Genomic DNA, 19539 nt, shown 5'->3' on the forward strand with positions numbered 1-19539 from the left:
CATAGTCTGTTCTATATTTAAGCTCATTTTCAGTCATCGTCCTCTTTTGGGTTTTGAGATAAGTGGAAGAATTATTTGTTTTTCATTGATTTTCCATTGATATTAATTAAATGATTCATGCTTTTTGACTATATTCCGCCCATTTTAGGACAACTTGCTTTACGAATATATGTATAATCTACATAACCTCTTCTACACTTAAACTAAATGTCATCCATCTTGACCCAAAGTATGTTCACATCATTGCAGCCGTATAAGTCCTTAGTAATTAGTGAAGCACGTGTGAAATTTAGGAGCAAAATGGTATTTTTTTTTTTTTTTTGCCTTTCAAGATGGGATTTTTATAAGGTTTCACGTTGGCATCATTGATTGTTTAACTTAATGAGACGATTCGATCGATTGATAGATGTCTCAACTTGGACATCTTTATTTCATCAAAAGCTATAGCACGGCCAACAAGAGATGGTCTCTGACGTTTCTTACCACATGCGGTGGGACATTGCAGCCCCTACTTTGATACCAGTGTTACCAACCACAATCACTCTGTCTTATACCATTAATTAAATTGCCACTACATTTGCACCGAAAAAAAACCTTGACACGCGAGTAGTGGCAATGTCACTGCGAGCTGTCAGAGACGTTCTCTTACTGGACGCACTATAATATCATTGTAGGGTTGCTGTTCCCTATTGCTTTACCTAAGTAACACACTAGAATTCAAAAGAGTGAAAGTGGAACTTAACAAACTGCCTTATCTATAAACAATTGAGTAAGAAATCTAGTACACGAAATTTCTCCCTGTTAACTGATAATCATTTTAGACATAATTTACCACGTATTAGTTAAAATTCATTCCATCTTTGAAATAATTACACTGAATTTATTATGATTTATTCATACAAATGAAATTGCAGATAATATATGCCAATTCTGCATATTTTTATTTCATTTATTTTAAAACAATCGAAAAAATTCTTAAACCAAAGTGAGTTTACCTTGAAGACTAGAAAGAAAATGGGTCATTCTTTTTTTTTTTTTTTTTTTTTTTGAATGGTATGCTTTAGTTTCTTCTATTTAAAAACAAAAAAAGTTTTTTGTAAAGAAAAGAACCACGCGAGATAGTCTGTGCATTTGTAGAACGGAAACCAGGAATTTAGAGGTCATAAAATTTCGATATCACGTCACACTTCATGAAGAAGGGATTAGAGGGGGAGGAGGAACTAGCTTCACACACGAAAAGTGGGGGAGTTTTTTCCGTGATTTATTGACTTCGACAAAGGTTCAACGAGCTGGCTGAGAAAGTAGGCGATGAATCTGTTCTGTACAGCAGTGACGTAAATTCGAATGTTTCAATTTCAGTTAGGAATTTTGTCGTAAAATTATGCGTTTTTTCATTTCCTAACAAGAATGTCCAATGTGGGTGTTTTGTTCCATTTTATTGCAGTTGATTCATTGCTTTTTTCCGTACTATCAATCAGATTTTGGCAAAAATACAGAGACACATAAATTTCTGTACAGTTACTTGATTCATTTCGTTTCTGCTTCCCTACTTTTAGTTTCCTTATAAAGTTAACCCAAAGGTGTGCTGGCTCACCGTTTAAGGTTCTACATTATAGCAGGAGTAAAACTGGATCTGAAACGTTAGGAGGACTCATGACGTCCCCTGTGTCTATATTTGCCCATTGTAAGTTTTTTGGAAGTGGAGGGACGCCATAGATATTTTTTGGAGTGGGGTTACGGCCTGCCCGCGCGTTCCCCTTCACTTTCACCCTGCATAATAACCTAGCAGCCCTAGTGGCTCAACTTTAATCCAGGTAACGGTGGAATTATTTCACCTTCTACTCGTTCAAAAGTCCATCAAGGATTCACCCGGATCTGCAAAAATGGTACTTGCATCAGTAAAGTCATATCTGTAATAGTAGAAATGTTAACATGTTACTACGTATCACTATTAAAGCTCAGCATCTCTATTACAGTATCCATTCACTACAAGCATTAATCGTTGTTGCATAACCGTACCAATACTAATCGTAAAATCTTCCTTACATATCCATACATTAATACATAAACAGGATTTCTTCTCATACGGTCTAAAACGTATTTAGTTACTCTTATCCTGACATATTCCAAACTACCGGATTCCAATTCCAATGCTTGTATGAATCCAACAATGAAAGTAGTAATTATCATTCTTTTTCTAATAATAATATTTCATGTCACTGCATGTGACGTAAAGAGATTTGTGTCGAATTCATAGTTTTCGGAGTCAGGAAAACGACTGATCCCTTTGAAATTACTTTTGGAAGATAGTTAGGATCCCACTTCAAGCTGTTTTTTTTTTTAATTCATATTAGTTTGATTGAAGATGTATTGTGTGGGGGTATGATGTTTCAATATTTAAGCCAAAAGTAGAGTGTGTTCTGTAATTTTAACATTACACTTTTATTGAAATATTATAAGGGAGAAGAGGATTCAAATATTTCCCACAAACCTATTCTCCCCGTGAGAAGAACGGACATTTTAGGTAGTATATTGAATTAAAAACATCTTTTTTAAGTCGGTTTAAAAATTTGAAAAATAGAATGTGAGTCTAAAAAAATTGTTATCCCATCCACTAGGATTATTATTGCGAAACGAAACATGACTGACTACATTACTATATTGAATGTCTGTGTCACTTTTCACTTTACAGTTTGCGGAATGTTTGAGAGCGTGTGTGGTAACATATAGTTAAAAAAGAATGCTTCAGGGCTGTGTCGGAAGGGTACGTGTTTTGTCTACAGTGTTATCTCTTCACCTTTATCTTTACTAAACTATAAATGTCTGTTCTTTGCACGGAAAAAATAATCTTAACGCAAAATATTTGAGAGCTCCTCCGTGACTAAGCGGTTAGCGTTCGCGCCTTTGGCGTGGGAGGCCCGGGTTCGATTCCCGACGGGAGCTCATGTGGTTCGGATTCCACGTTAATCAGTAGGTCCACGTCTCATATAGCCTCGCTGCTGAACGGGACGTTAAACTTAAAATCAACTCAACTCAACGCAAAATATTTGAAACTAAAGAAATGTGTGTAACCTATAACGGCCAGCAATGTCTTCGATTCTCGGCCCAGCAAGCTGTAACACAGTAGAGTAGTGTAGATTATAGTTCAGAAAAGAATATGTGTGTGTTTGTTAATAGATTCGGGCACAGAAAGGACTTGCCTAGAGCCATGGAGTTTTGCACACAGAGAGATCTTCATCACATCTAATCGCCTACAAAGTCGATTTTTTTTTCGATTTTTGACTCGAGGAGGTGTTGGGAGGATCAAAATTTACGGTATATGCAAAAATAATAAACTGAAATCATAGTACCTGTGAAGTAGGCAACCCAACTGCTCTTTCTGTTGTCCAGATTGCATACCATTCAGATCTTTGAATTATTTTGTATTCACCTATGAAGAACGGGTATATGAACCGGCCCAAGAATTGATAGGGGCAATGCCCAAGGTATTATTTGTCGACATATATTTCACTTAATCTTTACTTTCAAAAATTTTGCATTAACATTATTCTTCAAGTTCATAGAATGGGAATTTCAGCTTGTAAAATACGAATTCATGCTTCCTCTCTTTCCAACATTTCCCTGTAGAGAACTGACTCCTTTTACTAAAGATCTTCAAATAAACTTCAAATACAGTAGAACCACGATAATCCGAAGCTGAAGGGAATAGATAAAAATTCGAGTTATCGAGTTATTCGAGGCATCAAGTTTCGAGTTATCAAGATGGCCACAACAAAAATTGAGATACCAATATTCCACGTTCATTATGAAAAGTCACTATATAACCTCTATAACTCGAAGCAGTGGCGGTGATTGGAGGTTGAAAGTGGGGGGGCAAGACACGAATATTTGTATATCAATGTTAGTTTTCCTGGTTGTTTCTAACACTTCGTTTGACGAAAGGTTGTATAACTAATAGGATACTGTCTTTTTCAGTTAAAATACCGTATATCGTATTTAATATTTTATTAAGTAAATTAACAAGAGCAACGCAAATAGATACTAGCCCTTTGTATTCTTCAACAACTAAGGTGTAAGAAGAGATTTTGATTCCTTGCTCATGAACATCTTAAAATTCTATCTGGAAAATTGTGATATAGATTATTTTATAACAAATTGCAAAATAAATAAAGAATAATATTAATAATAGTAAGGAATAATGAGGCCTGTTTTGCAAAATTATATTTAAACTAGGGACTAATGAACACCTTACATCTTTAATTCTACACATGCTATTAAATGTATGTTATTACTCTTAGAAAGACAGTAAATGCTACAAGCATACGCTACGACATTTAAAGAAATATTTTTGCAGCTTCCCGAAACATGTTCGTTGCCATTAGGTGCAGTTTTCACTTTCTTGAAATACATCAAAACTTAACAAATCTTACAAACACTCCATACTCCAGTTTTACAAAATAATCCTATAACTTAGAATTATGTCGAATTCACTAAATTTAATTATATATACACTCGTACACCCCTAAACACGCCACTTCACTCGTATATTACAGTACAAAACAATGGAAAAGGTAGAAGTTGTTTCTTATTACACTCTATTTAATCATTTGGCGTAGGATACCTGGGTTCGATTTAAGATGGGAGCTCATGTGGTTTGGAGGTCCCGTTTCATATAGCTTCACTGCTGAAAGGGGCGTTAAACTCAAAATCAACTCTCTTTTTAATCAATATTCCATACTATTAGAAAGAAGAAAATACATTTTAGGAACTATCGGTTTTTGTGTAATTAAAGAATAACTTGTGAAAAACTTTTTTTTTCGAAATGTTCTCTTAATTAGTTTCAAAGAGCCTGATTAACATATCGAACCTTTGTAAGAAGAAATGAAAGTACGCTGGAATGGTTGCGTCCAATAGGTTAATTTTTGGACCGTTTTCTGTGGCAATTGAAACGCAATTCCTGTAGCTTTCTTAACTCCACTGGAAGACAACCAATACCAACTCACGCAATTATATGAAACTATTTTTTTTTCTATGAACCAGTAATACATACAAAAAGTTTACATTTCCAAATGAAACTATATTCATTAGTGAGTCACGTCAAAAAAGTGGGGGGCAACTGCCCCCCTTTGCCCCCCCTAACCGCCGCCCATGACTCGAAGTTTTATTCATTTAACTTCTATAACTCGAAGTTTTATTCATTCAACCTCTGTAACTCGAAGTTGTGTAACTTCCTTAAATTAAATAAGTAGAGTAGTGAAAATAAAATATTTGACATGAGTAAAACATAATTACAGTACACATTAGCAACAATCCGTGTGAGAGGGGGTTCTCGAGGTTCTCCCAGTTCCTCCCACTTTCTTCATTCCGCCATTTCATTCATTTCTCATCATCACCGTCTCCTTTAGCCTAACCGGCATAAACGTGGGACGTAAAACTGAACGATTTCATTTCATCAGCAACAATGACAATTACATAAAAGCATAGAGCTATAGTTTCTAGTTATCGAGGTCACATCAAGAGAAATTCGACTTACAGAGGTAAACTTTGAATGTAGAGGTTCGCAGATACGACAAAATGAAATGAAATCTCTAAGTTTTACGTCCCACGGTTATGCCGGTTAGGCTAAAGGAGACGGTGATGATGAGAGATGAATGAAATGGAGGAATGAAGAAAGTGTGAGGAAACGGGAGAACCCTAAGAAAACCCACGAGCACGGTGTTTGTCCACCACAAAGTCCACACGGCGCGAGCTGGGATCGAACCAGGGACCCCAAGCACCGGAGGTGAAGGCTCTACCACTGAGCCAGCGCGCCCTCCGCAAATACGAGAGTTCGAGTTACCAAGGTTTTTAAATATGATTATGAAACCGTTTACATTCAACTTATCGAGGTTGTAATTTTTAAACATTCGAGTTATATGAGTTATTTTAACATTGAGTGATATGCAGAGTCTAAGGGAATATTTTTTTAAAAAATCTAGTTATCGATGTCCAATTGTATTTGTGACTAACACTTCCTTTGGAATGGATTGTTTTGCACTTGTGTGATTGATTCGCGAGTATAGTACCACCCATTGGCGTATTTAGAGGGCTATCGGGAACAAGCTTCCCCCCACACCCGAAATAAATTTGGTAGTTTTTCGCATTCCACGTACAACAATAATCCTTCTTACCATTTCTAAGAATTTCATTGACTTTCCATTATCTTATGCTCTTTGTTCAGAAATAATACTGTATTTGTCAAATTTCATTCCGTGTAAGAACTGTGCTTTTTATTCTTTATTTCGTCCATTCTACTCTTCTGTTTCTTTTTCTTGTTTGTTGTTTTCTTTCGTTTCTCCTATCATACTTTCCATTGTTGTTAGTTGTGATTCAAGTCGGCCGTCGTCAGTAACACCAAAATTAAGAGGAGCTGATATGGAGACTGGCGTTCCACCAATTGGTACGGTTGGTTTTCCACACCAACTGAAACTGCAATCAATATATTTCAGCTTCAACTTATCTAAACATTATCTTTCAGGTGAAAACATACACAGATAAAACTGAATATTTCCATTTAAAAAAAATGAAATCAGTTAACTTGAAATGAGATTACAAATATTCAAGGTGTGTTTTCAGGAGCGTCACTTGAAATTTACCTGGGAAGGGGAGGTAAGATCCTCCACTGACATACAAATTTCACTGTTTTTCCTAATATATTAGTAGGGAATTCTCAAACTCAGGTGGGCAACTCTCCCTCTGGTTCCCCGTATTGTGCACACCGAAATAAAATCCTAAATACGCCACTGATACCACCCATGGACAAAATGCCTTCCTAACATTGTGTTCAATAGAGAATTACAAGGTTATATAATTTAACAAAAAATCTTGAATTTATACGTAATAAAGTAATAATTAAGGAAACGTTGAAAATAACTGTTTGTTAGACTCATTAGATCCATTGGAAGGAAAATGGAATTAATTGGCATTTAGTTTATTACGACAATAATTACAGAATTCAAGTAAATAGCCGTCTTAATTATCGTTTCAACTTTGCTCTGTAACGAACCAATTATGACTTCAGGAGTAAACAGTAATAATTAGGTAAACAAAAGATGCAATTTAAAGAGACTACATTAATTAAAGATTCAAAATAAATTTCCTTTAGATTTAACTCATTCTCTGCCACGTACTTCAATTACCCTTAGGCATTTAAATGTCGGCGTTTGTAAAACCTTAATATTTCAGGAAACGAAATATCTTTCATACGGAGCACGAATTTTTCAAACCTCAATTCCAAGAACAAAGAATAGATTTTGTAGAACAGTGGTTCCCATACTTGTTTACTTGGCGCTCTTCTACGTAAGATATGCGAACTTTGCTCCTTGCACTTCCTAACAGGCCCGTATTCAAGGGGGTCTAGGGGGGCCGGGTCCATCCTAAATTTTTGATGCTCCCCTAAAGTTTTTTACGGTAGGATTGCAAATGAACTATAATATGGTTGGATCAGCCCCCGCCCCACCCCCCTACATTTTTGGGCTGGCTACAGGCCTGCTTCCTAAGCCCTGCATAATCCACGCTTCTTCCTTAACGCTGGTTGATCAGAGTAGCTTTCGTCTCAAATATCTTTAAAAAGATCTTTATTCGAATCAAACCAATTAAGTAGCGAAGCAACCTGGAGTCAAACTAAAGGGTGAACACGGAGGTATATTGATGGCAATTGGGTAATTGGTATTTAGTAGGGATGAGAAAAAATAATAAAATGAGTAAGAAACTTTGAAAAATAATAAACAAAACAAGTGTGTAACTTATAGAAAAACATTTTTTTAAACAAGGGCGTGCCTAAAGTCGGGGAAGGACATTGAAAATCAGGAACACTGAGATAAGTCAAAAAGCAGGTAATTATACTCGTTCGCTTATGGTGTGCATCGTAAACCAAGGCAGAAGGATTTAACTGATCAAACTCAACTGTTCTCTAGTAAAGAAAGAAGCTAAGGTGGCTTGGCTTTTGCATGAAATCCTTGGCTCGATCCCAGAGCATGTAGGTTGTGGTGGGCATTATTTTCTGGGGGGAATTCTCCGATTCACTAATTATTTCCTTTCCTTTAGCCTAATAGTTTATTCGTACGACGTTAAACTAAAAATTCCGTTCAGTTTTAGCACAGAAAGATTCCGAACTAAAGATTTTATGTTTTCCTATTCAAAGCAGTGGAGGATGTAACCCGAGGTCGGGAGGGGGGGAGCTCGTCCCCTCTCCCAAGTTTTTGAGTGAATAATTGAAGCTATTTTGAAAGTTTACAGTAAGCTGTTTATTCTTTATGGGAACATTTTTGAAACATTAGATATAGTTTTAGTTCCAGTTTTTCTCTTATGGCATGTATAAAACAATACCTGATATCCACAATGTTCAAAGTCCAACCTAGATATAATATTCATCGGGAGAGAGTTAAGTTTGAAACTTCTGCAGGACCCAAACAAAATTGTAAATCAAATTGCGAACGCGAGCAATCGACGAACTAGTTCTCGAATGGATTAGGATTTTGTGGTATGTCACTATGTGCTGGTAGTAAAATATGAGAATGAAGACAAAAAGCAACAAAGATGTGTGCTTCCCTTTATTTTAGGCGAGAAGCAAAAATTAATTGTTACAATTTCTTGGTATTCCTTTCAAAATTTTGTTGAATAATACATATTATTCGTAATCGAAGAAAATAGTGTTCACATAAAATTAATATCCATATACCCCATATATTCACGAAATTTTCATTTCTTTGCGTATTTTCTACCAATTTTTTTACAGTACGAAAAGAAAGCTTTTGAACGGAAGAACTGATTCAAAAACCCAGACAATTTTTAAAAAAAAAATACTATTTGAGATACATTCATACAGTAGAGTAGCTTTTCTTTGCGTGTTGTTTTACCGAATCGGTGTACTAGCCACACTCGACTCCAATTCACAGTCAGGCCTGTAGCCAGCCCAAAAATGTAGGGGGGGCCGGCTGAAGTTAGGGGGGTCCAAATCCAACCATGTTATAGTTAATCACAATATTATAGTTCACTTGCCAGCGTACCGTGAAAATTTTAGGGAGGCAGCCAAAATTTAGGGGGGAAGCCTAGACCCCCCTGGATACGGGCCTGTTCACAGCCTATTCATGCAGATTGAAGCAACGACATTTCATTAACATTCACATCTTTGTGGTGGGTAATATTCAGCTACCAAATGGGAATAGATAGAGTTGTTCTTCTTTTGAAATCTTTTGAATTTAACGCCCCACGATTATGTCTGTTAGGCTAAGGGAGACGATGATGAAAGCAAGTGTACGATGATGGAAGAATTTGTGCAATGAGACTGTGGGAATAAACGGGAGTACCCCGAGTAATATTGTTCATTATAAATTTACTTGGCCGGGGCTCGAACCAGGAATCCCACGCAATAGAAGTAAGCGCTCTACCACTGAACCACCATGCCTCACAGGTATAAATATGTCTGTTGTTTCATCCTCATGTTATGTGAGGTTATGAGCTTTTTTCATCCGATCCATGCATCGTATTTTCGTAGAAAACTAGGTTTAGGTTTGGGAGTAATGAATCCTGTATTATTTTCTTTTTTTAAAAAAGAAAACCCTTTAAGTATAAATTAACAAATATTAGTACTGCACTTGTTAAATAATATCTGTTACGTACTAAGAAAGTAGGAATACAAGGTAAAGTCAAGTTATCTCCTCCAAATACGTATTACCTTGGCCTCTTTGTTTTTTTGGCTATGTGCCTAGCAAGAGGATTGCATATGATACTTGATAATATTAAGGGATTAGACTATTCCTCCTTTCCAGGCCTGTAAACAAAACACTAAAAAAAGAGAGGCCGAGGTGATATTTTGACACGGTAACTTGAGCTTATCTTACGTTCATACTTTCTCGGTACAGTGCATGTATATATTATTATCATGAAATGTGATTTTCCTTCTACGTACAAACAAAAGTATTTGTAACGCATTCAACATTTAGACCATTTTAATGTGATTCTAGAAGCTTCTAAAGGTTGAAAATTGATTACAAAATAAACATATTATTCTAACAAGTGAATGTAAAGCATGCACATATGATGTAAATAATATAAAGCATAGTTTCTCAACCTGTGGTGCGCGTGCCAGTGGTGGAACGCAAGCCACTGCTGGGTGATACGACAACTTGTGTGAACTTGTGCAAAACTATTCTGTCGCTGAAGACAAACAATGTAACGTGTGGCCTAATAGAACACCGGGCCTTAGGAACTTTCCCACATCCTCTTTCATTTGGCAAAATCAAAAATATACATTGTCTTGAATTTTTTAAACCAACCCCTACCCAATTCCTAATTAGCTGTAGAAACTAGTCAGTAATTTGTGTGACTGAATTTCAAGACGATGAGTTGAAATGTTTCTGAGCTATAGTGGACGAAATAATCGCTGATATGCTAAATTCTACATAACCAAATTCAGGGAACCTCAAAAGTGAAGATATGCTGAAATTAGTAACCTTGTAAAACCAAGAATTTTTGCCTTTGTGGATGTCGAATTTCTTCTCATATATTCTCTATTAGAAACAAGTACACGAATAACTTGAATGTTGAATTCGATTTAAAACTATAGACAATTGAAACCAGACATTAAGAAACTATATTTCGCTAGAGAAGCACAACCTCTGAAGAGCTCCGTAGGTAAGCGGTTAGCGTAAACGCTTTCGGCGTGGAAGACCCGGGTTTGATCACGATGGGAACTCATGCGATTTGGACTCCACGTTAATCAGTAGGTTCACGTTTCATATAGCTTCGCTGCTGAACGGGATGTTAAACTCTGTAATATTACCTTTTACAATTATTGCTTACCCTGGATGTAAGTTAATTCCGGAACTTAAATAACAAAAGTTTTAATATAATTAAAAATGTGTGTTCACGTAACAATATTTTAAATGTTAAAAATCATTTTGAAAGATCCATTGAGTAAATTCAAAAAAAGAACTGAAATAAAAAATGGTTTAACGTCCCCGATTATGCCCTTAGGCTAAAGGAGACGGGTGATTAATGAAAGTAAGTGATTGTGAAATTAATTTTTTGCTCTCTTCCAGCAGGAATCGAACTCGGGACCACGTGCACAAAAGACACACGCGCTAGTCACTAGACCAGGCAGAAGAGTTCAAAGAATGATTGATTTTTCAACTTACAATTACAGCTATAATTAAAACCTAAAATTTAGTTACTTAGTTACAAAATAAGTCAACAGGTGCATTATTTTGCCCCTGGGATAAACAAAATCACTTTTCCAGAAGAATGTTTGACTCTTTGTACCCAGGGCCAACCCTAAGCAATTTGCCGCCCCGTGCAATTGCATCGTTTGCCGCCCTCCGCCTCTTTCTCCAGAAAGAACAGACCTTAAAAACCACGATTTTGTTACCCCATCATGAACAATGAAGGGGAGGGAAAGTGCACTCGCATTCAGAAAGACTTAAACACTACAAATACGATCTCGTTGTCTTTTTTTTAAATAATAATCTATTGTGTTGGTGAAAGATACAGCAAACACATCTTCAGAGAAAAGATGGTAATCTTTTCTATAGAATTCTTTATCGAGCTTCAATCTCAATATATCAGTTTGCAATTCTAGTGCAACTAGCTCTTTTATCTTTATTTCTTGATTTTCCTTCTATATCTGTTATTATTTTTTTAAAAGAAAAATTCTTTCCACATTCAATGATAAGGAACTTGTTTGTGACAAAGATAAGACTAGTTTTTCATAACAAAAATGTGATAACTAACTAAATGGGATAGATGTTGGCTACTGTTCGTGAATTCAGTTCTTGTATTTGACAACATATCAAGAATTAATGTTGGGATTTGTTTGACCATTTGCTTTAGCACTGTCCCTGTGACCTTAAACTAATGCGACCTAAACATGATTTATGATTGTAGTATTGAAACAGAAAATCAGCTTAGTAAATTTAACTACCATCATCTTGAAGTTTGTTCCCAAGAAGGTATATTTATTTTAAATAATATAGTTATGACAGATTTTGCTGCCCCTCGAAACTTGCTTCCCCGTACAAATGCAAGTGTTGCACATATGGTAAAGCTGGGCTTGTTGGTACTATAAAATTCTCTATATTAAATATAGTGCTACATCAGTGGAAAAGGTTGAGAAACCCTTATACTGTATAAAGCATGATATAAAGAATTTGTTGACTGCTAATTTTAGAACATATTATTTATCTGAAAACAGAACTGAAAGTTTCAAGGGGGCTGAAGGTGGTCGCAGAACAGCTGAGTCGTTTGGCCGCTCTGGATCTGCTCCTTCGCAGAAGATACTTTACAGAATATGGATCTATGCTACAGAATAGAATTCTCTTTGGCTGTGATAATTCATACGCTGGGCCACTCCACACACAAGAAGGCGTGTGGAAACTCCGTTTCACCTCCTACATTACACGATCTTATTGATTAGCACTGCCGCATAGTAATTAAGCCAAAGAACATGATGTTATACGAAAGTTAAGGAACGAACAGCATCGCGTTTTGATTAGCTGAGCAATTCGACATCCATTACAAAACAAAATGGGTGTTCTATTATCACTAATTCACATACATATTTACTGTGGAAGAAAGGTCTGGTTTCTTTACATTATAAGAAGTCAAAATGTCTTCCACGAAAGGAGTATTAATTGAATGTGGAAGTGATTACCTGTGTATTGAACGCAGGCGCGTACCCAGAATTTTTTGTTGCGAGGGATCCAACATCTGTAGACGGGAGGTCCAATACTACAAGCCACTACGCCTTTGTAGTTTTGAACGTGTATTAGTCTGCACCCGAAAATACGATAAGTAATTGTAAAATATTTCCACCTAGATTTTCAGAAAAAATGATAGAACTAGATGTTTAAAAAAAAAAAAAAAAAAAAAAAAAAAGAGGAGGAGTACAAATTAAGTGTAAGATCAAATTTTCAAGGTGCATCAATCATTTTCCTGTTAAACAAGTACAGTAGATTTCCGAGTATCCGTCTCGCGACTATCCGGCCTATTACGACTATGCATGCGGCTACCTTTTCATATCTGTATACTGTAAAATCAGTTTGAGTCAATTTTCTTAAGAATTATGCCGACGATTTACGTTAATGTTTTGATTATGTTTCTTGAATTTTTTACGTCCCACGGTTACGCCGGTTAGGCCAAAGAAGACGGTGAATATGAGAGATGAGTGAAATGGTGGAATGAAGAAAGTGGGAGGAAACGGGAGAACCCCGAGAAAACCCACGAGCACAGTGTTTGTCCACCACAAAGTCCACACGGCGCGAGCTGGGATCGAACCAGGGACCCTAAGCACCGGAGCTGAACGCTCTACCACTGAGCCACCGCGTCCCCTCTTGCATTTAATTTGGACATTACAGAATTTATGTTAAAAAGTGAACAGTTTACATATACTCTACGTATTTTTAACTTACTTACTTAACGTACGTATATATAGAACTTCGGATTTTTTTGTTATCCGGTCTGCCCTTCCTCCACATTAGTACTCAGGAGTCTACTGTATAGTATTATTGAAAAAGTGATTGAATTTGGAAGTTTTAGGGAGTCCGGACAGGGTGACCCCTCCCGTAGGTGAGCCCTGATTGAACCAATAATTATACTCAGTTCTCCTACGTGTATCACCATTAATCCTATTTTGTAATCCCTCTCCCTATCATTTCCAGTTTTTATATTCCTTTTGTTTTAACTAAGGGAAAGTAACTGGCCATCCTACCCCATAACTACCAGATTCATGGAACTGCTTATCTACGCCAGGCAAAAACGAACTGCAATTTGTCTTTGGATAGAATATCCAGAAAGTTAGTGTTCGCTGCTTTGCGTTTTCATGAAACAGAGGTTAGAAAGGGTAGACTCACTATTTACGTTTGAATCCAGTTAGATTGGCAGTTGCAAAGACTATGACATGACACTAACGTCATCTCGTGCTTAAGAAGCCGACTCGGTATCGGTAACTCTTTACTTTGGGCAAGGCAGTGATATCCCGTCACTGTTAGTTGTCACTGATTCCTTATTTACATACATATTTTCTCATTAATGTCGTAGCTGTTCCTGATTCGCATAGTATTGCCGAGCGAGCGTTAGCGAGTGAAGGCGGGTTAGAGCCCCGCAGGGCACGTTGTTTTCTGCCTGTCGTTCTTGGGCACTGTAACTGTGACTACAGGAACCGGATCAGATGAATCGGTTATTGTCACTGCCTTGCCTAAAGTAAAGACTTGCCTCTTACGTTACATTCCAGCCCACAGTTCGTGTAATTTTCAAAATATGTCAACACGGTCGAATTACATAAAATCAGACACACCACATTGAATCACTATTACCTTTTTTATTGTCAAGACTCCATTAATTATATCTTTCGTTTTTCGGTTGTCATAGCAACGTTTTAATAAACAACTATTTGCTGTTATGGTAATTATGAGTACCAATTATACATATAAAATCAACATATATTTCCAGCTATTAAGATTAAATCTTATTTCTTTCTATTTAGAATCAACAACATTAAATCATCTTTTCTTCTTCTTCTTCTACATAACAGATTGTGTGCTTTAATGCACCGTTGCCCAAAACCAAGAAATAAAAATAGAAGAAATTTACAAAATAGATATACAATATCGTTGTAATTCTAATATTTCATGTTACAGAGTCTAATTCTTTGGTGATCGCCTCGTAACTACTCTGTCATTACTGCTAGTCATTTACTACAAACTAAGAAGCATTCATACATCATGGTTCTCAAATAACCTCTTTTTCTTCAATCAAATATAGTCTCTTTCATCCTTCCCTGTTTTCCTTCCACCGTATTTACTATCATTTTCCTCAGGTTAGATTATTTTCTCAGACAATGCCACAGCCTGCTTTTCTTATATATATATATATATATATTTTTTACTGTATTCAACATTGTTCCTCCTCCTTTACTATTCCGAAAAGCATAGTAGCTTAGTGGTAGAGCGCTTACCTCTGGTGTGTGAGATCCCTGATTCGATCTCCGGCCAGAGTTCCTTCGTGGGTAAACGGTTAGCGTACGCGCCTTTGACGTGGGAGACATGGGTTTGATTCCCAGTGGGAGCTCATGTGGTTCGGATTCCACGTTAATCAGTAGGTTCACGTCTCATATAGCCTCGCTGCTGAACGGGACGTAAAACTCAAAAATCAACTCAACTCAATCTCCGGGCAATCAAGTCTGTGGTGGACAACATCGTACCCGTGGATTTTCTCGGGGTCCTCCCGTTTCCTTCCACATTCTCATTCCCCAATTATCTCATTAACATTCACTTGCCTTAATCATCTTTGTACCTTAGCCTAAAGGACATAAGCGAGGAACGTTAAACTCAAAGATTTCATTTGATTTTTTCCCCTACTGTTCCCAGCACTTCTTCATTCGTTTTCCACTCAATTCAGCAAATGTTATCCATTGTTCCCTATAGACATACTTACAAAGCTTTCAATCGTTTTTCGTTATTTTTGGGCAGTGTTCAAGTCATCCCTTTCCCTACGAAATGTGTTGTCTTCATCCAATCTTTTTCCTCACTCTTTATTCAAAATGGACATGGTTAACTCAATATTAGAGCGTTTTGTTGTAATGCGATGGGTCCCTCGTTCAATTCCAGATCGGGGGCGCGGTGGCTCAGTGGTAGAGCGTTCACCTCCGGTGTCTGGGGTCCCTGGTTCGATCCCAGCTCGCGCCGTGTGGGCTTTATGGTGGACAAACACCGTGCTCGTGGGTTTTCTCGGGGTTGTCCCATTTCCTCCCACTTTCTGCATTCCACCATTTCATTCATTTTCTCATAATCACCGTCTTCTTTAGCCTAACCGGCACAAGCGTGGAACGTAAAACTTTAAAATTTCATTTCATTTTCATTTTCAATCCCAGGTCATGCGAGTTTATGGTGGACAACATGATTGCAGTGAGTTTTCTCGGGGTCCTGTATTTCCCTTCTACATTCTCATTCCACCAATTAAGTATTATCCGACCAAATGAGTGGAGTTGATGAAGCTGAAATGAAATGGAAACTGACTTTTACATCCCACTGTTATGGCGGCTAGGCTAAAAGAGCCAGTAATGATGAGAAATGAATGTAATGGTTTAATGAAGAAATTGGTCAGAAATGGGAGAACCCCGAGTAAACCCACGCACACGGTATTTGTCCACCACAAAGCTCACTTGGCGCGAGCTGGGCTCGAACCAAGGACCCCATGGACCACAAGTGAACGCTCTACCACTGAGTCGCCACGATCCCTTATTACCGCAAATAAACGAATTCCGCGAATAATCTGGAAAATAGTCGAAAAAGGATATAAATGAAGTTTGTTGCTTAAATGTGGCCTAACTGTATAACTTGTTCCGTTGTAGATTTTCTTTTAATGCCACAATTTATCGTCGCGAAAAAAAAAGGAAGGTCGCAGATAATATAGAGAGAGTGTATGTATTTAGTATTTCTCCACTTTCATTAATCACCTGTATCCTTTAGTGCACAGGTATAACTGCAGACTGAACATAAAATCCATTCTAAGTGACAAAAATAAAAAAGTTGAATTTAATGGCCTATGTGCCTAACACTATTCAGTGAAAAACTGGATATCTAGTATTCACTATGTAAGTAATTCAAATAATCCCCAGAAGCAGGGCCGGATTAAGGGAGGAGCTTTAGCCCCGGCAGGCCCGTAGCCAGCCCAAAAATTTAGGGGGGTGCCAGTAGAAATTAGGGGGGGCCGACCCAATCATATTATACTTCATCACCATATTATAGTTCATTTGCAAGCCTATCGTAAAATTTTATGGGGGCCAGCCAAAATTTAGGGAGGTCTGGCCCCCCTTGCCCACCGTGGATACGGGCCTGAGCCCCGGGCCTCCAGGTGGACGGGGGCCTCCATTCTGATCAAAATCTCAATTGGCTGTCTAAAAAGAATCACACAAGATGCAATTATCACCATAAGATAACATATGACCAAAAATATGAAACATATTCCCTTAATTTTCCTGCTGAACTTTCACAGAAATGTTTTAGTCGAAGTCAGCAGGGGCCACACATTTTTTCTAGCCCTGGGCCGCCAGATGGGGTAATCCGGTTCTGTCCAGAAGAATGCGCGTGCCTATATGTTCCATCAGTTCTGAAGTAACATCTGGACTGTTTACTCAATATTTTCGTTATGACACTTAGGACGGATTTTATAACCAGTCTACAACTGTAAAACGAATAAAGATTTTCCTTCATTTCGATCCTATTGAAAAGCTCACAAAATTACACTTTTCTGATTCCTAACTGCTTTTTTCGCTAACCCTTTCTGTGCTTTTATTTCATGTTTTCACTTTATATCTTCACTAATACTTAAGTACCGAAAACTTCAGTACTCGCCTGGGAGACACTGTAGCTCAGTGGTAGAGCGCTTACTTCTGCTGCGTGAAGTCTTTGGTTCGATTCCCGGCCAAGTAAGCTTGTGGTGGACAACATCGTGTCCTGGGGTTTTCTCGGGATACTCCCGTTTCCTCCCGTATTTGCATTCCACCAATTCTTCCATCATCATTCACTTGCCTTGATCATCCGTCTCCCTTAACCTCACAGCTATAATCGTGGGACGTTAAACTCAAAGATTTAATTTTCGGTATTCACATCTACTTTTTCCTCTCCTTTTTCTCCCTTTAAATACAAACTGCCTCGTTCCAATTGCCATTACTTTTATAACATTCATTACCATGCTTTGTTCTTCACAGTTTTCTTTCAATTCTATTGACATCACTTAAGAGGCCTAATCACTGCGAAATTAAAATACCGCTAATTTTACAATAATTATGTGATATCTTCAAACAGATAAAAGATAATTGAAATATGGAACAAGAGCTCACTAGACAATATTATTTTGTATGAGGTACCGTTATCACAAGTCACCTAGTAGTTTTCCGTTTGTAGCCATTTAAAAACGCGAAAATAAATGCCGATTTTCTAAATGGATGGAAATCGAAAGCAGATAAGTGAGTCGTGATAACGGTATCTCATGTAAAATAATATTGTCTAGCGAGCTCTTGTTTCACTTTTCGATTATGTTTTATCTATTTGAAGATATCACATAATTACTGTAAAATTAGTGGTATTTTAATTTCGCTGTGATGGAGCCTGTTAAGATTCTAAAACAAGATTATACGTAAAGAGTGGAATCTATTAAGTGCAATGAAACCAAAGTATCTGATTTGAGAGTGCAAAGTGAAAGGCAAGGGAAAAGACTCAAGTGCGTGTGTTCACAGAGTTCAGAAGAAGAAACGTTGCATGTTATGAGATAAATATTACCTTCGATCCATGGAGTGAGCCACCCTCCGGTCAAGAGGCACCTCCCAACTAACCCCGTCTCAAGCCATAGGGAGACTGAGCCATCGAACACATTTCCACCTCAACGGAAGGGAAAAACAAAAGAAAGGAGAAAAGAAAAAAATCAACATTAGCGTGACTGAAATGGAAATTGCAATATTGAGCTTTTCCCCTTCTTTGATTTTCAGCAGGTAAACACAAATAACTGAAAGCCTCTCATGAACTGAGTACTTGCGAAAGATCTAACATTGCGTTTTCAATCCCAAGGAAGAACGTACTACACCAGTGGCGGACTACAAGGTAAAAACTCGGGGACAGCCAGACCACAGACTATGATAGGTACCGTATATCACGAGTTTACAATTTTTCATAGGTCTTGCAACTTAACTTTCTCCCAATGGATATTATGACTAGGTTGGTCATTGATATTGGGACCCCCAAGTATTGTTTTACTCATTGCATAACAGAAAAAAAAACCTACTGAAACTATATCTAATGTTTCAAAAAAAAAATTCCAGTAAAAGATTTCAGGCAATGCTTATTACTATAAACTTTCAAAAATATATAAATAATAACTTCAATTATTTTTGTCGCTCAAAAAACTGGGGGCTAGGTCCTCCCGGCCCCACGCTACATGCGCCACTGTACTACACTTAAAACACACTAAAGTGCTGTAATGATATTGTGCAGTTTATTGACAAAAAAATATTTTTCCCATTTAGATACATTTTTCATTTGTAGAACATGTTTACCAGTTATGATTTTGTATCTGAAATGTTTATTTAAGAATTACAGGACAAAATCCAATTTCAAAATAGTTTTAGGTCAAAAAAAAGAAAGCAAAACTAAAAACAGAACTATGCTACCTTAAAATTCGTCTCCTCTTTACAATAACTTTATTTTTTAAATTCAAGAGGGACGAAACAGTGGGTATAACTTGCAATTACAAATGTGACTAAATAACATCAATACGGTTTGTTCTGTAGCAAGGAAATTCTATCATTCCTAATAAACGCGAGACAGCTGTCTTGTGGACTTAGCCGGTGTCTAACAATAGTTATGGTATCTATCTTGCTAAATCATTTACTTAAAAAATTAACAAAAAATCAATGAATGATTTGTGAATTACTAATTGTGACGAGTAGCGTAGAAGCGAAGGAAAGCTCAAAATACCTGGGTCGGGTGAAAAATTCACAATACAGGTCAT

General features: G+C 37.1%; 1 protein-coding gene across 1 annotated transcript in view; it reads right to left on the reverse strand.

Annotated features, from left to right (window-relative positions):
- Positions 1–18380, reverse strand: part of LOC145681371 (uncharacterized) — a 30143-nt gene extending 11763 nt beyond the window's left edge. Inside the window, exon 1 of the mRNA XM_081753024.1 lies at positions 18315–18380. The gene's annotated coding sequence lies outside the window, so the exon portion shown is untranslated. The remainder of the gene's footprint in view (positions 1–18314) is intronic.
- Positions 18381–19539: the final 1159 nt, after the last annotated feature.

Source organism: Thermobia domestica, chromosome 3 (assembly GCF_964235325.1).
Source record: "Thermobia domestica chromosome 3, izTheDome1.hap1.1, whole genome shotgun sequence".
NCBI classification, from domain to species: domain Eukaryota; kingdom Metazoa; phylum Arthropoda; class Insecta; order Zygentoma; family Lepismatidae; genus Thermobia; species Thermobia domestica.